This window comes from Theropithecus gelada, unplaced genomic scaffold, assembly GCF_003255815.1.
Source record: "Theropithecus gelada isolate Dixy unplaced genomic scaffold, Tgel_1.0 HiC_scaffold_15884, whole genome shotgun sequence".
In the NCBI taxonomy this organism is placed as follows: Eukaryota; Metazoa; Chordata; class Mammalia; order Primates; family Cercopithecidae; genus Theropithecus; species Theropithecus gelada.
In genome coordinates, this window is record NW_020257641.1 from 4,664,921 (window position 1) to 4,681,236 (window position 16,316).

The 16,316-nt window shown below is 48.2% G+C and overlaps 1 pseudogene; it reads left to right on the forward strand.

The window, feature by feature from the left end:
* The first annotated feature begins 1,470 nt into the window (after positions 1–1,470).
* LOC112617181 overlaps positions 1,471–16,316 on the forward strand; it is a 26,043-nt pseudogene continuing 11,197 nt past the window's right edge.

Here is a 16,316-nt window from a genome sequence, read left to right on the forward strand (position 1 = left end):
TGTGCACCGGTTGTTTCCTACAGGAAAGCACTCGGATGTGGCCCTGGGGGCTGAATCTAACCTGTGAGCCCCTCCCAGACCACCCCCGCGTCCAGGCCCCGCCCACAAGCGGGAGGGGCGCCTCTCTAACTGGGCGGCCGGGCCACGTGGCTGTTTGGACAAGGATGGAGGTGCAGCCGATCTTTTGACCTGCTTAGTCCTGAAGCTGCCAGAGCCTCAAACCTAGACCCATTTGCCTTGCCACAGGAGTCCTGTTTTCTGGGTGGCTCATTTGCTGCCCTCTCTAATCACGGAGAGATGGTCTCTGCTTGCAACCATCTGATCCTATTGTCTCCCATCTTAAAGCTGTTGAAACACAGGCTCAGAGGCTGGCCCACCGTCACCCAGCACCCAGCTGGCTCCTTTCCTGCAGTTCCATAGGACGTGAGAAGTTCCTTGAGGGTTTTTTCTTTTTTGAGACGGAGACGGAGTTTTGCTCTTGTCGCTCAGGCTGGAGTGCAGTGGCGCGATCTTTGCTCGCTGCAACCACGGCCTCCCAGGTTCAAGCAATTCTCCTGCCTCAGCCTCCCAAGTAGATGGGATTGTTGTGGAAGCTGCATGCTGCAGGGATGCTCACTCTGCCCTGGCTCCAAGGCACAGACGGCTCAGAGAGAGGCCACAGGCACGTGCCACCACGCCCAGCTAATTTTTTGTATTATTAGTAGAGACGGGGTTTCACCATGTTGTCCAGGCTGGTCTTGAACTCCTGACCTCAGGTGATCCACCCACCTGGGCCTCCCAAAGTACTGGGATTACAGGCGTGAGTCTCCACGCCTGGCCATTCCTTGAGGTTTTGTAAGTGGGTTTGCCTGTCAGTGAGTCTAGGAGGACAGGGGAGGGATGTAAAGGGCCATGGGAGAGGGTGGCTGAATTAGACTTCCGTACCTGGGACTCAGGCCCAGCTCTCCCACTCCCAGGCCCCTCCTTGCAAGGCTCTATACCTCCTCCTAGTCAACCTGCCTCTCCCTCATCTGAAGGGACGATGCAACTGCACACTGACATCTTGAATCTCAGTGGCTCTTGTTGAGACCTTTTTTTTTTTTGGTTATCTTATCTGGCTACATACTGCCCCTGAGATTTTTGGGTTGAATGAGGGCAAAAATCTAAGTATTTAGAGCTAGTCATAAATGAAGACATCACACCTGAGTGGCTAGTTTCCTTCTTTGGCGTGGCTCCATGTCACCAGACAGAGGCACTGCGTTCTCTGTGTCCTGTATTTGGAGCACGGCCCACTGCAGTGAGGAGCAGCTCTCCAGGCTTGTAGAGCAGAGGCCATCCATCAGGCTCCTGGACATCTTCCTGTACCATGATCCTCCTCCTTTGCCTTTGACAGCTGTGGTGGGAGGAAGGGAGCAGAGTAGAAGGGCAGTGAGCATCCGTTTCACCTCCCTTCCCTGCGGGCAAAGGCTGTTTCCAGTCAAATCAGTGCACATGTATGGAGGGGCCACACTCATGAGAATGGCCCATGAGGTTTGAGGGTGACTCAGGAACCCCGGGGCAGATGTCTATTTCTAGTAGCTGGTGCCTGGGGAAGGGCTGGCATGGAGGCCCATAGTTTGATTCACCCTCCCGAAGAGGGCAGCAGGGCAACCTTCCACCAGCTTCGCCGGGTGGGCCACGGGAGGCACTTGAAGTTTCCGTGCTCCCCACCGTGAAGAATCTGGAGGCTGGCTAAGAGAAGCACAGAGCACTGCCCCCGAGAGAGAGAAGTCCTTGCCCCAAAGGGAGCGCAGGAGTGCACATTCTAGCAGTGGGCAGGGGAGATGGGCAGCCTCTCTCTGAACCGTCTGTGCCTTGGAGCTAGGGCAGAGTGAGCATCCCTGCAGCGTGCAGCTTCCACGACAAGAAACCACAGGTGGCCGTGGCACAGTTCATTAGACCTGGCCTGCTGCAAGGAGCTGGCAATCCTCCAAGCTCATAACTGAAGGTGGAGGGAGAAGTGAGCAGTGGCTTAGAGAGAGGACTGCTCTTTGAAGTTCCCCTCGGGGGCATGAGCACTATCTCCCTTGTCTTCCCCGCTTCTCTTCCAGGCCCGGCCCCCTTTGCTGGAGGGCGAGAGAGAGAGGGTAGGCAGCCACTCTGGCTCTGAGATGGGGCTTTGGGCTGAGGATTATAGCAATATCTATCTGTAATAAGGTTACACATTGCACTGTTGTAGTCAGAAGTGGCTGAGAAATTATCAGAAGGGCCAAAGGACACATCTCTTTGGGAAGATTTGACTTTCTTCCCTTCTCTACTGACTTTCCACACACAACCCCTCCATGACTGTTGAGAGAATGGGGACTTAGAAAGTGGAATTACTGTCAAGTCAGTATAAACAAAAGGTTTTAGGTTTGTATGCAGGTGGGTGAGGGTATACCTAGTCTATTTCAGGTCCCTCTCAGGACTTCCCCAAATGCTGGGGTGGCATTTCTGAGCACTGTGGGTGGCTTACAACTCTAGACGGAAATTGGAGAGCCTGGTCACTGTGAGGCCAGGGCTGGGGCCTGGGAGGGAAGGTGTGCAGAGGTAGATATTGGGGAGTGACCAGGAGGGAGAGAAGTGGCGGGGGGAGGGGGCAGGGGAGGGGGAGCAAGGAAAGTTATCAAAAGGCCCTTCTCGGGATGGGAATATTTTAAGGACGATCTCAAAGGGGAGAAGCAAAGCAGACCACAAATCTGGAGGCCTGAGCCCAAGGGATGTGTGGAGAAATGGTTGGGTCTCCGGAGTTGGCCAGAAAGAGAATATTCATATGAGAACCACGGCCCCACGTAGCAAGCTTGGAGATGGTTGTGTTGTCTCCTGATTATCAGCCCAGGGAAGGGAGGGTAGGAGGTGAGGACGTCACCCAGAAGCCAGATGTAACTAGCCGACCTTGGAGAATTTGGGAGCGAAGCACACCCTGTCTAGCAGACTCAGCTCCTACTTTCTTGGAAACAGGAGGCCTCCGGAGGAGCGTAGCTCTCCTTGCTGGGCTGCGCAGTTTACTACGGGAAATGTCACAGGGTTGTGTTTAGTATTTTCTTTTTTGTGGCTCCATATTTAGAGCGCGATGCTGGGGCCTCGGATCATAGGACTTCCTCCTTGGTGAAGAGATGACGTCTTTCACTGAGGTTTGTTTGCTGCTGTAGGGAAGGCGAAACATTTGATGGAAGAAGAGCCTTGGCCAGGCAGGAGCCCTTTGCTTCCCCCTGGAGGAGAGCTCCAGGGAGGCAGGTGAGCAGCAATCAGAGTGGGGGCCTGGGCTTGCCCCTCCAGCACAGTCCTGGGAATCCTGGCACTGTTGGGGTTGGGAGGGCAAATGTCCAGTAGCTCGAGGAAGACGGAAGCAGAGGGAATTAACCCTTCTCCCCAGGGTGGACTTTCTTGTGGGCACCCCTTCTCTGCACGAGGATGGGGCACCTGCATCCGGGCAAAGATGGTGTTGGGGGCAGAGAGAGGGCCTGAGTCAGCCTTCTTGGATTGCTGGGGCACCCATGTGACATGGCTGTGATCCTGTGTTCCTGGGTCCTTATGGGAGGGGTAGCTGAGTGGGGAGCCGTGGAAATTCATGGGGGCAGGGGTGAGGTCCTAGTGGTGCTGGTATCTGCCCATCTGCCCTGTGCCCTGTGCCCTCTGCCTCCAGGGCTGCAGCCAGCTTGCAAATTGCAGGCATGCTCACAGGGACTTTCTGGCTCTGCCACTCCCATTTCAGCATCCTCAGTTTCCTCCAGCCATCCCAAGTGCTGCGTGCCAAGATTTTTGGTTCAGCCTCCTGGCTCCCATTCTGGACCCACAATTAAAAATTGACAAGAGAACCCCCGCTTGCCCCTTTTTGCAGGTCAGCCCTGGGTTCTGCAGCCAGGAATTCAGCTTCAGGCACCATCCACAGAAACGCCTGAGAGGAGTACACGGTTGTTTTCCGAAACATCAACCTCCAAGAGTCAGGCAGGCTCCTTAACAACCTGCTATGGATTGACCATGAGTTTATTTAAGCCCTCCCTGAACCTGTTTATGTTTCATTAAACTCTTTTATTGATCCTCTTAATTTTCCCTTTGCCGATTTACTCAAGGCCTTGACTTCACCCCCGTCTCCCTGGAGTTCAGGTTTCAAGGGCTTCCAAAGTGCATCTGGGGTACCCAGGCCCCAGCCAAGGGCCAGAGCCGCGGAATGGGCCTTCTGTGCCCTTCTGCCACCATCAGCAACTTCCTCTTCCTGCTCCTCTAGACCCCACAGGAAGGTCAGGTCTGCCTCTCCCCTGCCTCCATTCGACCTTTGCCTTTTAAATGCTTAACCCCAAACAATGAGTCTTTGGTGGAGAAATCTCAGACCGCTCTTATCTAGTGGTAGAGATGCTTTGGGGTGGCAAGGCCTTTAAATTCCACTTTGTACGTGGCCCTCTAGTGGTAGAAATAATGTTCATTAAAGCCACAATCCGTTGAGAGGGTAGGGAGGTGGGAAGTTTGCAGAATGACTGCTGGATCGGCTTGGGAAATTTACAGATGATCTGTTTCAATCCATTCTCATTTGCTCCCCCAAATTGGGTTCCATTTACACTTGGCATTAAAAAAAAGAAAAGAAAGAAAATGAAGGCTTGGTATGTGGCTATGGCAGACAGAAAGAAAAGGCTTGGTGACCACGTGCTGTTTACCATTCTGTTCATTAGACCAGGAGAGAGGTTTCCTGGGCCTGCTCCTCTCAGGTGGTTACTCCTCTCTCTTTGATATATTTCCTTTCCAGCACCATTTAGGAATGGGGTTTCTAATTAGAGGAAAACTTTTTAAAAAGTTGATTAAAATATAGTTTTTTTTTCTATTGATTTATCTAAAATCTCTATGTATTTGTGGTGGAAGGGTTTTGTGTTAGCTCACTTCACCATTTTGCTGAACCAGAAATTCTCTGCTTCTATTTTTCTAAGGAAAGAAGTACATGCGCTATTCAGTAAGAACATTTTTTATTGTTTACTTTTTAGTTTCAGTAATTTTTAGGGGTACAGGTGGTTTTTGGTTACATGGATTAGTTCTTTAGTAGTAAATTCTTAGATCTTGGCGTACCCATCCCCTGAGCAATACGCTGTACCCAATAGTCTTCTATCCCTCACCCCCCTCCCAGCCTCCTGCCGCTCACGCCCCACAGTCCATTATCACTGTGTATTTTTGTGTCCTCATAGCTTAGCTCCCACTTACAAGTGAAAACACACAGTATTTGATTTTCCGTTCCTGAGTTACTTCCGTAAGAAAATTCTTAATACAAGGCTGATCAACCCATGTTGCCTTTTTTTCTTACTCTCTCAAAGTTATAACGCAAATCAAAAAATACAAGCTCTTCTGCAAAGAGGTGGACTGATCTCTAGACAGGGGCTAAGAGGCCCGTGTTGACTCCTCTCTCATTTCTGTGTTCCAGCTCACCAGCCGTGCTCCCACGGGCCTGAGCCGCTCTTGTCTGCTGCGGGCCACCTGGCTGCGGCTTCCCTCCCTGAGGCCCTGATTCTTGCTTCCTGACTGTGAACTTCCTCTTGTCATTTACAGCAGGCTGTGCTTCACACTGCACACCTTGGGGGCGGGGTGCTTGGAAATCGCAGACACCGTAGATCAGGAGAGTGACTGTAACAATTTTGACAGATGGTAGGCAAGTGTCTTGTGGGAACCTTTTTGTAATTTGCACCAAGTCCCCATTTGGGATCGTGTTGGGGCTGCTCAAATATTTCTTTAAGTCTGCTCTGTATTGATTTCTGTGGAGTTTTGCTTCTTCAGATACGCTCTGTTAATTGCTTCTGTTAGATAGCGGCAGCAGCAACAGAAACAAACATAAATGAACTCCTAATAACGTCTATTATTAATTGCTAACATTTACTAAGTACTTGCTATGGACCAGACATTGTGCTAGATGCTTTCAAAATACAACTTGTTGTTGTTGCTGTTGTTGTTTTTGTAGAGACGGGATCTCCTAATGTTGCTCAGGCTGGTCTTGAACTACTGTGCTCAAGCAGTCCTCCCACCTCCGCCTCCGCCTCCGCCTCCCAAGGTGTTGAGATTACAGGCGTGAGCCACCGCACCTGGCCTTTAACTTACTTCAACCTACAAGGCAGCGCCAGTGTGAAACCCATTCTACCACTGGGCGCCAAGGCATGACAAGGCGATATAACTTGCCAGGCGTTGCAGAGCACAAGTGATGGAGCTGGTACTAACCCTCCAGCTGTTTTACTCCAAACTCATGTTTTCTTCCTGCTGTACTGGGTCCCTGGGTTCAGAGATGAAGCAGCTCTCAGTCATGTGGGACACATTCAAGCCAACTGTTCCCATATAAGGAGCTACTGGCTATGTTGGGGTTACCCACCGGGCAGTGGGATCCCAGGAGAGGGAGAACTGCAGTAGCTGAGGGTGGTCAGGGGACGCTTCACAGAGGAGGGGACTCGTTCCTTTACCTGGGTGTAGCTTCCACTCTTTTTCATCCCCTACAGTCCTGCATCTCTGCCTGAGTCTGCCGCCTCTGTTCCTGGGTGTGCTCAGGGTTCAACATGGCGGATACTGGGAAAGATTATATTTTCCAGTGGGCTGGAAGGGTGAACTCCTGATAGGGATGCAAGCTGAAAAACAAGCTCTTTACCAGATAGAGAATGGACACATGGTGATGCTTCCTGAATAATTCCATTCAGCAGCCTCCTGGGATCCATCACCCATAGTTTTATAAATGGTCTATCTCACAACCGCCTCTCAGATGGGCCACCTCCGCCCCTCAGGCTGGCCCTGGCTGTACCTACAAGTTCCATGAATTCCTAATTAAGAAAACAATAGCTCTCTTTCACTGAAGCCCAGAGCTGTCAGAGTCCTTTTCAAGACAAGGAGAGATTCATCAGCTTCCAAGCAAGGAAAATTAATTTATGTTGGTACCAGTGTCTTGTAGCATTGGATTTCAAATAATTGTAAATAAAATGAAATAACTCAGGCAGCTCTCTGTTTCTCACTCAGTTCTCACCGTCAATGGGATAAGATAAATAGTTGGCTGTCCTTAAACTTTGGAAAACACCACCAAGGAACTGTGTGGCTTGATGCCACTGGGCTTAGTGTCAGGAGGGTTGAGACTCAGTGGAGGTGGGAGCATCAACCCAGTCAGTGGGTGGCATCACCACCACCTGGTGATGTGTTGAGATGCCCCGGGGGCAGGAGGAGTGCAGCCAGTGACCTCAGCAGGTACGAAGAGTACTGCTTTAGGGGCAGCATTGCTAGACATCCCCAACAACAGACATGTGTTGGAAAGAGCACTGTGATCAGGGTTCTGGATACCATCCTGCCTCTACCAGTGAAGTCAAGTAACCCTGGCGGCTTCTGCTCTCCCATCTGTAAAGTGAGAAGATCAGACTGTAGCTCTGTCCAGGAGATGCCCACAGCCCGGGTCCCTATGGCTGTATTAGTGCTGATTCAGTTTTTGCTGTCTAGAAGACTACAGGCCTTTATTTTATTTATTTATTTATTTTTGAGAAAAGACTCACTGATGAAGCAAGAGAACAGTGTAAGATAGTGGATAATCCACTATTAGTTTGGGTGAGGGAGATGGAAGATGCAACCACTTTCCAAAAACATACTTTCAAAGGTATTTTTGTCAATTTCTGAGTGGTAGGGAAATTCGGTATATTTATTTTATCACACATTTTATTTATTTTATTTGTTTGAAGCAGGGCCTCATTCTATCACCCAGCTGGAGTGCAATGGTGTGATTATAACTCACTGCAACCCTGGACTCCTGGGCTCAAGTGATCCTCCTGCTTCAGCTCCCTGAGTAGCTAGGACTACAGGTGTGCACTACCATACCCAGCTAATTTTTATTTTTATTTTTAGTAGAGACAGGGTCTTGCTATGTTGCTCATACTTATCTTGAACTCTTGGCCTCAAGTGATCCTCCTACCTTGGCCTCCCAAAGTGCTGGAATTATAAATGTGAGCTATAATCTGTGCCCAACATTTTATCACACATTTTTGCATTTTCTAAAATCATTACAATCATATGTAAGACCTTATGAAATCCTTGCCTACCTTAAGGTCATGAAGACTTTCTCCTATATTATTTCCTAGAAATGTTGTTTTACCATTCACATGTAGATCTACAATTCATTTGGAATTGCCTTTTTCTGGCATGGTGTGAGGTAGGGGTCAAGGTTTATTTTTGCACTGCAGCACTACTATTACTGTAAATCAGGGGACTGTATGTGGTGGTTTCTCCTTTGTCTGATTAGTCTGTTTGTCTATCCTTGTGCCAATACAACACTGTCTTAAATGTCACAACTTTCTTAAGAAGGTCTTGATAATCTGGTAGTGTGAGCTCTCCAACTTTGCTCTTTCTCTAAACTATTTTTATTATTTTTGACTCTTTTCATTCCATATGCATTTTAGAATAACATCAGTTTCCGCAAAAACACTTGCTAGGATTTTGACTGAGACTTTATTGAATCTATGAATTCATTTGGAGAGAATGGGTATGTTGATAAGATTAGATCTTCCAATAATATATCCAACTTCAGAGGGTTGGCTTTTGCCAATTCCCCGGGGCATCATTTAGCTGAGAACCAAATTTTATGTGACTTTTTTTAGCCTAGGGGTTCCAGACCAAGTTGGGTAGGATAAATTTGAGTCCCAAATCTATGTGAAGTCAGATTTGTGTTCATGAATTCCCGGATAACTATCTTATTTATTTATTTTCCACTTTAAGTCTAAGCTAAGATTTCTTTATCATCCACCTGAGTTGGTGAGAATTTTTTCTTTTCTAGTTTGTACTTTTGTTTTTCATCAGACCCACTCTCTGTAATCCCCAATCCCCCTGGGAGTTGCAAGCTCATGCCCCTTCCTGAATCCATCCTCTTGGCCAGGTTTCACAGCAGCAGCTCATGGTTTTTCTTGGCCCCTGGGGAGTTCTATTTCCTTTGTTCAGGGCTCTGTCAAGATTGAAAAGGCTGCTTATTATATTTACCCAACATTTCATGGTGTTTGTGCTAGGAGGTGGTGTTCTCTGATCTGTTCTCTGATCAAAATTTCAGAAAAGACATTGTTCTGAGTAGCCACAATGTAAGCATAGAGATGGGTCCCTTTTTCAGTTTGGGATATGCTTTCCATTCTTTGGTTAGCAGAGCTTTGTTCTTGGTTCTGACCAGGAAGGCTTGGGCATTAGGTACTCCTTAGCAGAACAGATGTGGCCATGTATGAAGCCACCAAGTGTGAAATAGTCTCCCCAATGGAAGAGACCATGCCATGGGACTTCCTGACGTTTTATTATCAGTTGACCCACCACCTTCAGTCTATTCTCAGCTTCCATCCTCCTGCCTTTCTCATTGCCTCACTGTGGGGCATTTTGCTGTATTTTCATTACCTCCTTTTAGGGATATCAGCCCTCCTGGGGATCCCTGTATTTCTCGTGAATAACTTCTGATAAATAGGGTAGAGAGAGAAGGTTGATTATTTAAAAAAACAGAAAAAACCAGCATAAACTCCTACATCTGCAGACTGTCTCTCACCTAACCCTACTTCTCACTGAATCCTTCTGGGGCATCCAGCCAGAAATAATTCTATCTATAAGTAATTATAGATAAAATTATTAGACACTGACATAGCATTTGTGAATTAATTAAACCAGTAGGAATCAGGATGCCTGACTCTGTGTCAGGCACTGGGCTAGTGATGCATAAGACAGACAGGATATACAAGAAATTATTCCAACACTTGTTAAAATGGCAAGGAATATTTTCTTCAAGGCTATGATAATATGGGAGGGAGATGGAACTCAACTCTAAATACATCAGGGACAAATGGGGATCTATAGGCCATGGGCAGGGTGAGGGAGTGGAGGGAAGACCACTAAGACCCTTGATCAAGTCTCAAGGGTGGAGGAGGAGGAGCTGGTTTGGCTAAGTTGGGGAGGGTTTCAATAACCTGGCTCAGCAAGATTCTCTGCCAAAACTGGATTCGGTCATGAGGCCTGGACAAGTCTCACTTGAAAAGAGGGCCAGAGGAGGTTGACTGAAGTTTGGGCAAGGAGGGAGTCCTTGTCATGGGTTCCTGATCTCATGGAGGTGTGAGCCAATGGGATGCAAAAGGTGGGCCTGGCACCACCTTGAAATCGAAATCCCTGCTGTAGCTTTGTCAATGATGCCCTGACACTAGGTCCTGCGGTCCTTGCTGTGGGGCATTTTGCTATATTTTCATTACCTCCTCTTAGGGATATCAGCCCTCTTGGGGAGCCCTACATTTCTCATGAATCACTTCTGGTAATGAGGGTAGAGAGAGAAGGTTGATTATTTAAAAAAACAGAAAAAAATAGCATAAACTGCTATGTCTGCAGATTGCCCCTCACCTAACCCTACTTCTCACTGAATCCTTCTGGGGCATCCTGATGTGTCACCAGTCACTCGAGGGCAAGCCACATCTTTTCTTGGATCTGGAAGCCTTTAGCATCATCCTCACTTGGTCTTCCACGGACTCGCAGGGGAAGCTTTACCATTCGTTACTTGCCAGTTGCTGACTTAGTCCTCACACACTCCAGATGCCCAGAAAAAACACCTGCGTTTTTCTTCCCAAGACAACTAACATCTGTCCCAGCCCCGTCTGCTGCAGGAAGCGGCCTGTTTACTCCCTGTAGCAGGGTAGGAAAGAGTATGTTACAGCTGGCTGTCCCTTGGTGCCAGTCCAGAGCCACACTTCACACACATCACTGGCACCTCCTCTGCAAAGGTGCCCAAGGTCCCACTACGACACCTTGGTTATCTGGGGTAGGAGCATGTGAACTGCTAGCCATTCACACTTCAGGTAGAAAGAGTGACCTCTACTGGCCTAGAGGAAAACCATCCTGAGAGAGTAGGAGAGCTGGATGCAGCAAAAGTCAAAGGTTAGGAGAGTCCTGGAGTGAGTGCAAGTGTGTGTGCTCATGCCCCCCCACCCCCACACACAGCCAGCTGTAGAGGTGGGACAGAGCAGGCCTGCATTACCCTTCCTGTTTTCCTGTGCACTCAGGGAGGTGTGGTGAGAGGATGTGGAGTGATTTTATTTGTTCAGCAAACATGGGAGCACCTGCTCTGCATTAGGAATGGTGCTGGGTGCTGCAGTCAGGAGGAGGAGGAGGAGAAAGAGGAGGACATGGTCACCAGATATACAGGAGCAGGAGCAGGGGACAGATGGAGGGACAGATAAGGAGAGGCCTGGTGTGCTGGCAGAGACTGCACAGGAAGTGGTGGGAGGGGACAATTGTACCTGAAGAGTGGGGGCCAAGAGGGGCTCAGCCTCGGAACTAGTATTCAAGCTATGCAGAGTTTGCCAGACAGGTGGAGATGCAAGTGGGAAGGGCATTTGAGTGGAAGGAAGAGCGTTAGCAAAGTGCAGCCGTGGGGCTTACTCTGGGAACTGCAAGTAGCTCTTTGTAGGCAGGGAGACCGTTGGGTGTGAAGAGTGGAGATGGGAGACAAAGCTGGAGAGGCCCAGGAACTTGGAAACCATGCCCAGTAATTTCAGATTTAATCACATGGGAAACGGGGACCAGGAATCTGGCAGCTCTGAAGCTTGGTTCAGGATTCTGTCCCAGGGGCACAGGCTGGCTCATCTTGAAGGCTCTGTCCCCTCTCCCCACTTCCAGCACAGGGCCACTAACTTCTTTTCTAGAGCCACAAGGATTTCCCAGACTCTGAGCAGGAGCTGCACTCTGATAAGGAATGCGAATGGGCCTTTAGTTACCCCCCGCATCCCAGAGATGGAGCTAAGCCATTGAAATAACAAGCTGTTTCTCCCTTTGGCTCTTTCTGAAGGCTGTGCACTGCCCAGGGCCGTTCCTACCGTTCATTACTCACAGAGCAAAAAGCTGCCGGGGATAAATGAACTGCACCTTTAACCTCAGTCTGCCTCAGCACCCAAATTTCCCTGCAACTCCCCCAGATCACTGTCTTTCTGAAATAGGGGCCGTTTGCAGCTCCTCACGTGATGGATGGTGTGGGCAGAGAGGGAGCTGTGGCCCTGGAGTCCAGGTTCCTTGACCTGTCCTGTGGCCTTTGTATTTGCCCTTGATATTTATGACGCTGCCAATTACCCTGATCCATTCAGTCACCGAGAGCAGCAGTCACTGAACCTCGCTGGGCTGTGAGATGCTTGGAAAGCCACAGATGTGATGGCCACAGGACAAGGGAATATCAATTTTGCTTTCCCACAGCGTCCCCTCTGCCTAAATTTCTATCCTAGTGTCATAGCAAGAATAATGCCTGGAGTGGCGATTCTCAAGCTGGAGTGATTTTGTGCCCCAGGGGACTTCAGCAATGTCTGGAGACATTGGGTTTAATAAAACCTGGGGGCTGATGCTATTGGTATAGAATGGGTAGAAGCCAGGGATGCTACTAGACATCCTGCAATGCACAGGACAGCCCCCATAACAAAGAACTATCCAGTCCAAAACCTCAGTAATGCTGAGGTTGAGAAGCCCTGATCTACAGCACCATGGGATACTCCACTTGTATAAATTTCTTTTTTTTTGAGTCTTGCTCTGTTGCCAGGCTTTAGTGCAGTGTTGTGATCTCGGCTCACTGCAACCTCCACCTCCTGGGTTCAAGTGAGCCTTCTGCCTCAGCCTCCTGAGTAGCTGGGACTACAGGCGTGTGCCGCCACGCCCAGCTAATTTTTATATTTTTAGTAGAGATGGGGTTTCACCATGTTGGCCAGGCTGGTTTCAAACTCCTGACGTCAAGTGATCCGTCCGCCTCGGCCTCCCAAAGTGCTAGGATGACAGGTGTGAGCCACTGCGCCGGGCCTAAAATTCTTCTTTCAATGGCCTTCTGAACAGTCTGTCTAGTGCTTCTTGTTCTTTTCCCTTGGAAGGGCCTTTCAGTCCTAATTCATCTGGTAAACTTCCATGCATCCTTCAAAACCCATCTCAAGTTAGCCTTTTTTTTTTTTTTTTTCTTGAGGAAGGCGTCCCTGGCCTTCCAGATCCTGACCATGAGAGTTAAGGATTCCCTTCTCTGTCCTATTTCTCTACTTGCACAGATTTTGAATGCAGATGCTTTTAAGCTACCAGTACTTCATCTCTATGTCTGTCTCCCCTATTCCCTTTGAAAAGAGGGATCCTCAGGTCCCAAGTCCTTGGGAGAACAGCTGAGGAGCTCACCATATTCAGGAACCAAAGTTAAAAAAATGTTGGCCAGGCACGGTGGCTCATGCCTGTAATCCCAGCACTTTGGGGGGCCGAGGCGGGTGGATTACTTGAGGTCAGGAGTTTGAAACCAGCCTGGCTAACATGGTAAAGCCCTGTCTCTACTAAAAATACAAAAATTAACTGGGTTTCGTGGCAGGTGTCTGTAATCCCAGCTACTTGGGAGGCTGAGGCAGGGGAATCGCTTGAATTTGGGAGGTGGAGGTTGCAGCGAGCTGAGATTGTGCCACTGCACTCCAGCCTGGGCGATAGAGCAAGACTCCATCTCAAAAAAAAAGTTAAAAAATAATAAAAACATGAATGAAATTCTTTCTAAATTGAATGACATAAGCCTCAGTCTTTCTAAACAGATTCTCTTTACTGGGTTTCCAGCTCCAAGGGCCTGACACGGTAATGACTTAAACATGTGTTAAATTGAGTTGATAATGAAAAGAGAGAGGGTTTTACAACATGGAAATGGTCAGCAAATGGAAGAATCCCTGGAGAGCACCGAGGATTTTCATTACTTGTTAAAGACTTGAGGTTTGGGTCTTTTCGTGTTGGTTTTGTAACTTTACTTGGTCAGATGAACTGTAGCTCTGGAAGGTGTGTGTGTGTGTGTGTTTGTGTGTGTGTGTGTGTGGTCTGCAATGGTAAATGGTGCCGAGTGGCCCCTTCTTGGAAATGAATGACTCATTTCTCTTTTTTCATGCCAAGCAGGTGCAGAGAAAATGTTTACCCTGAAGAAATAAGCAATCCTAAATATAGGTTTGCTTAATGAGGGATGAATATTGCTAAGCAAAGAAGGCTGTGTTTTAGATTCCATCATTCCTGAAGCCCTAGCACTCCTCCACGAGGGCTCGGCAGGGATATGAGGCTTCTGGGGAGAAGGGGAATGATTTTCATTCTGCTTAACTATTTCCAAGCTGTAGCTGAAGTGAGCTTTGCCTTGGCACCTGTTTCTATGGCGTGAATTGACTCACATGAGCATGACAAAGGGGAATGAGGTCAGTAAAACGTGTGGCTCGCACCTTTGTTTTAAAATTTGACGTCATGTGGCGGTGGGTGGAGCAAGCTTTCTCCCAATGAAAGAGGAAGCCTCAGGGATAGAGGAAAACCTTAGGAACAAATCAAAATCCTTTGCCCCAGTGGAAGCAGAAGGGCTTCCTTTGAGTGGCACCCCGAGTGTGCTGGGGCAGGCTCATACCCGCTCACGGGAGATGATTATTAAATGCTCAGGAATTTGTGCAAGCCAGTTGTTAAACTCAGCCATTATTAAAAATGAAATTATATAAGCTTCAATGATATAAACTATTTTAATTTTTTCTTTTCTTTTTATTTTCTGAGACAGTCTCTTTCTGTCGCTCAGGCCAAGTGCAGTGGTGCAATCATGGTTCACTGCAGCCTTGACCTCCCAGGCTCAAGCAATTCTCCCACCTCAGCCTCTGGAGTAGCTGGGACTGCAGGCTTGCACCACCATGCCTGGCTAGTTTTTGATTTTTTTATAGAAACAGGGTCTCACTATATTGTTCAGGCTGGTCTTAGAACTCCTGGGCTCAATCTCCCAAAGAGGTGGGATTTCAGGTGTGAGCCACTGTGCCTGGCCTAAATTATGTTTTAAAAATATAACAAATACTCAAAGCTCATCACTTCCCCATTATTTTGCTACTATGTGTAGTAGTGAATGCCCTGCAGGTTATTTCCATTTACTGTGGCTGGGTGGTTATAGAAATACTGTGTGTGCTACTGTGTATCTCTCCCTAGTTTTGTATTCCAGGATGACATTGGTAGCATCCTGTAAATGGAAGTATTTACACCACAGAAATTGGCAAACATACAACTTGGGGCTTTTCTCTTTTTTCCAGAGAGCCAGTTTGTAAAGCTTTACCAGTACACCACTGTGTAGACCCATGGGGCATGTGGAGGCTGGGAGGGCACAGTAGGGGAGAGAGTCCTGAGGACCCAGATTTGGCAGAACGACTTCTGGGAGTGGCCAGAAAGCGGGTGAGAGGGCACCACTTTCAGTGGCCAGTGTTAAAAAAAGAAATGAAGAACATTTTCATGGAAATCTTTCTGGCATGGTGACATAAACCCTTGTCTTCCTATACAGCATACACCAGGTGTAACATAATCCTTTCTAAATGACGCGGGGGCATCATTGTGAACCTCATGGGTGTGGTGAGTGGTGCTAGTGAAGGGGGATTCTGAGGTTTGGGAACTCCGGGAGGGCGCAGTTCTGCTGTGTCACCACCAGCCTCCCAGGGCCCAACACAGTGCTTGGCACATAGTAGGCACTTAGGGACTGTTTGCTGGAAGAAGGCATCATGGTGGGTGTTTTATCCACATACAAAGTGGCTCTGCACTGCTGTGTGACCTTTCTTCTTCTTCTCTTTTAGAGACAGGGTCTTGTTCAGTCACCCAGGCTGGAGTGTAGTGGTGTGATCAGGGCTCATCGCAACCTTGAAATCCTGGGCTCAAGCGATCCTTCTGCCTTAGCCTCCTGAGTAGCTAGGACAACAGAGGTACACCATCATGCCTGGCTAATTAAATTTTTTTTTTTATTTTTTATTTTTTTTGTAGATACAAGATCTAGCTGTTTCCCAGGCTGATCTTGAACTCCTGGTCTTGAGCAATCCTCCTGCCCTGCTCCACCAAAGTGCTGGGATTACAGACATGAACCACTTTGCTCAGCCTTTAAAATTTTTTTTCAAAATTTTATTTTTATTAATTATATCCATTTTTAAAGAGGTGGTGTCTCACTCTGTCATCCAGGCTAGAGTGCTGTGGTGTGATCAGAGCTGACTGCAGCCTTGAAATCTTGGGCTGAAGTAGTCTTCGCCTGCAGCCTCCGCTATGTGGCCTTTGATGAGGTGCTGGGCTAAATGGCAGCAGGAATGAAAAAGGGATGCATTGGAGAAAAATTTAGAGAGTAAAATAGACAGGACTTAGGTGATGGATTAGATATGGAAGGTGAAAAGTGGAGGATGAGTTTTTTTTTTTTTTTTTTGAGACGGAGTCTCGCTCTGTCACCCAGGCTGGAGTACAGTGGCCGGATCTCAGCTCACTGCAAGCTCTGTCTCCCAGGTTTATGCCATTCTCCTGCCTCAGCCTCCTGAGTAGCTGGGACTACAGGCGCCCGCCACCTCGCCCGGCTAGTTTTTTTGTATTTT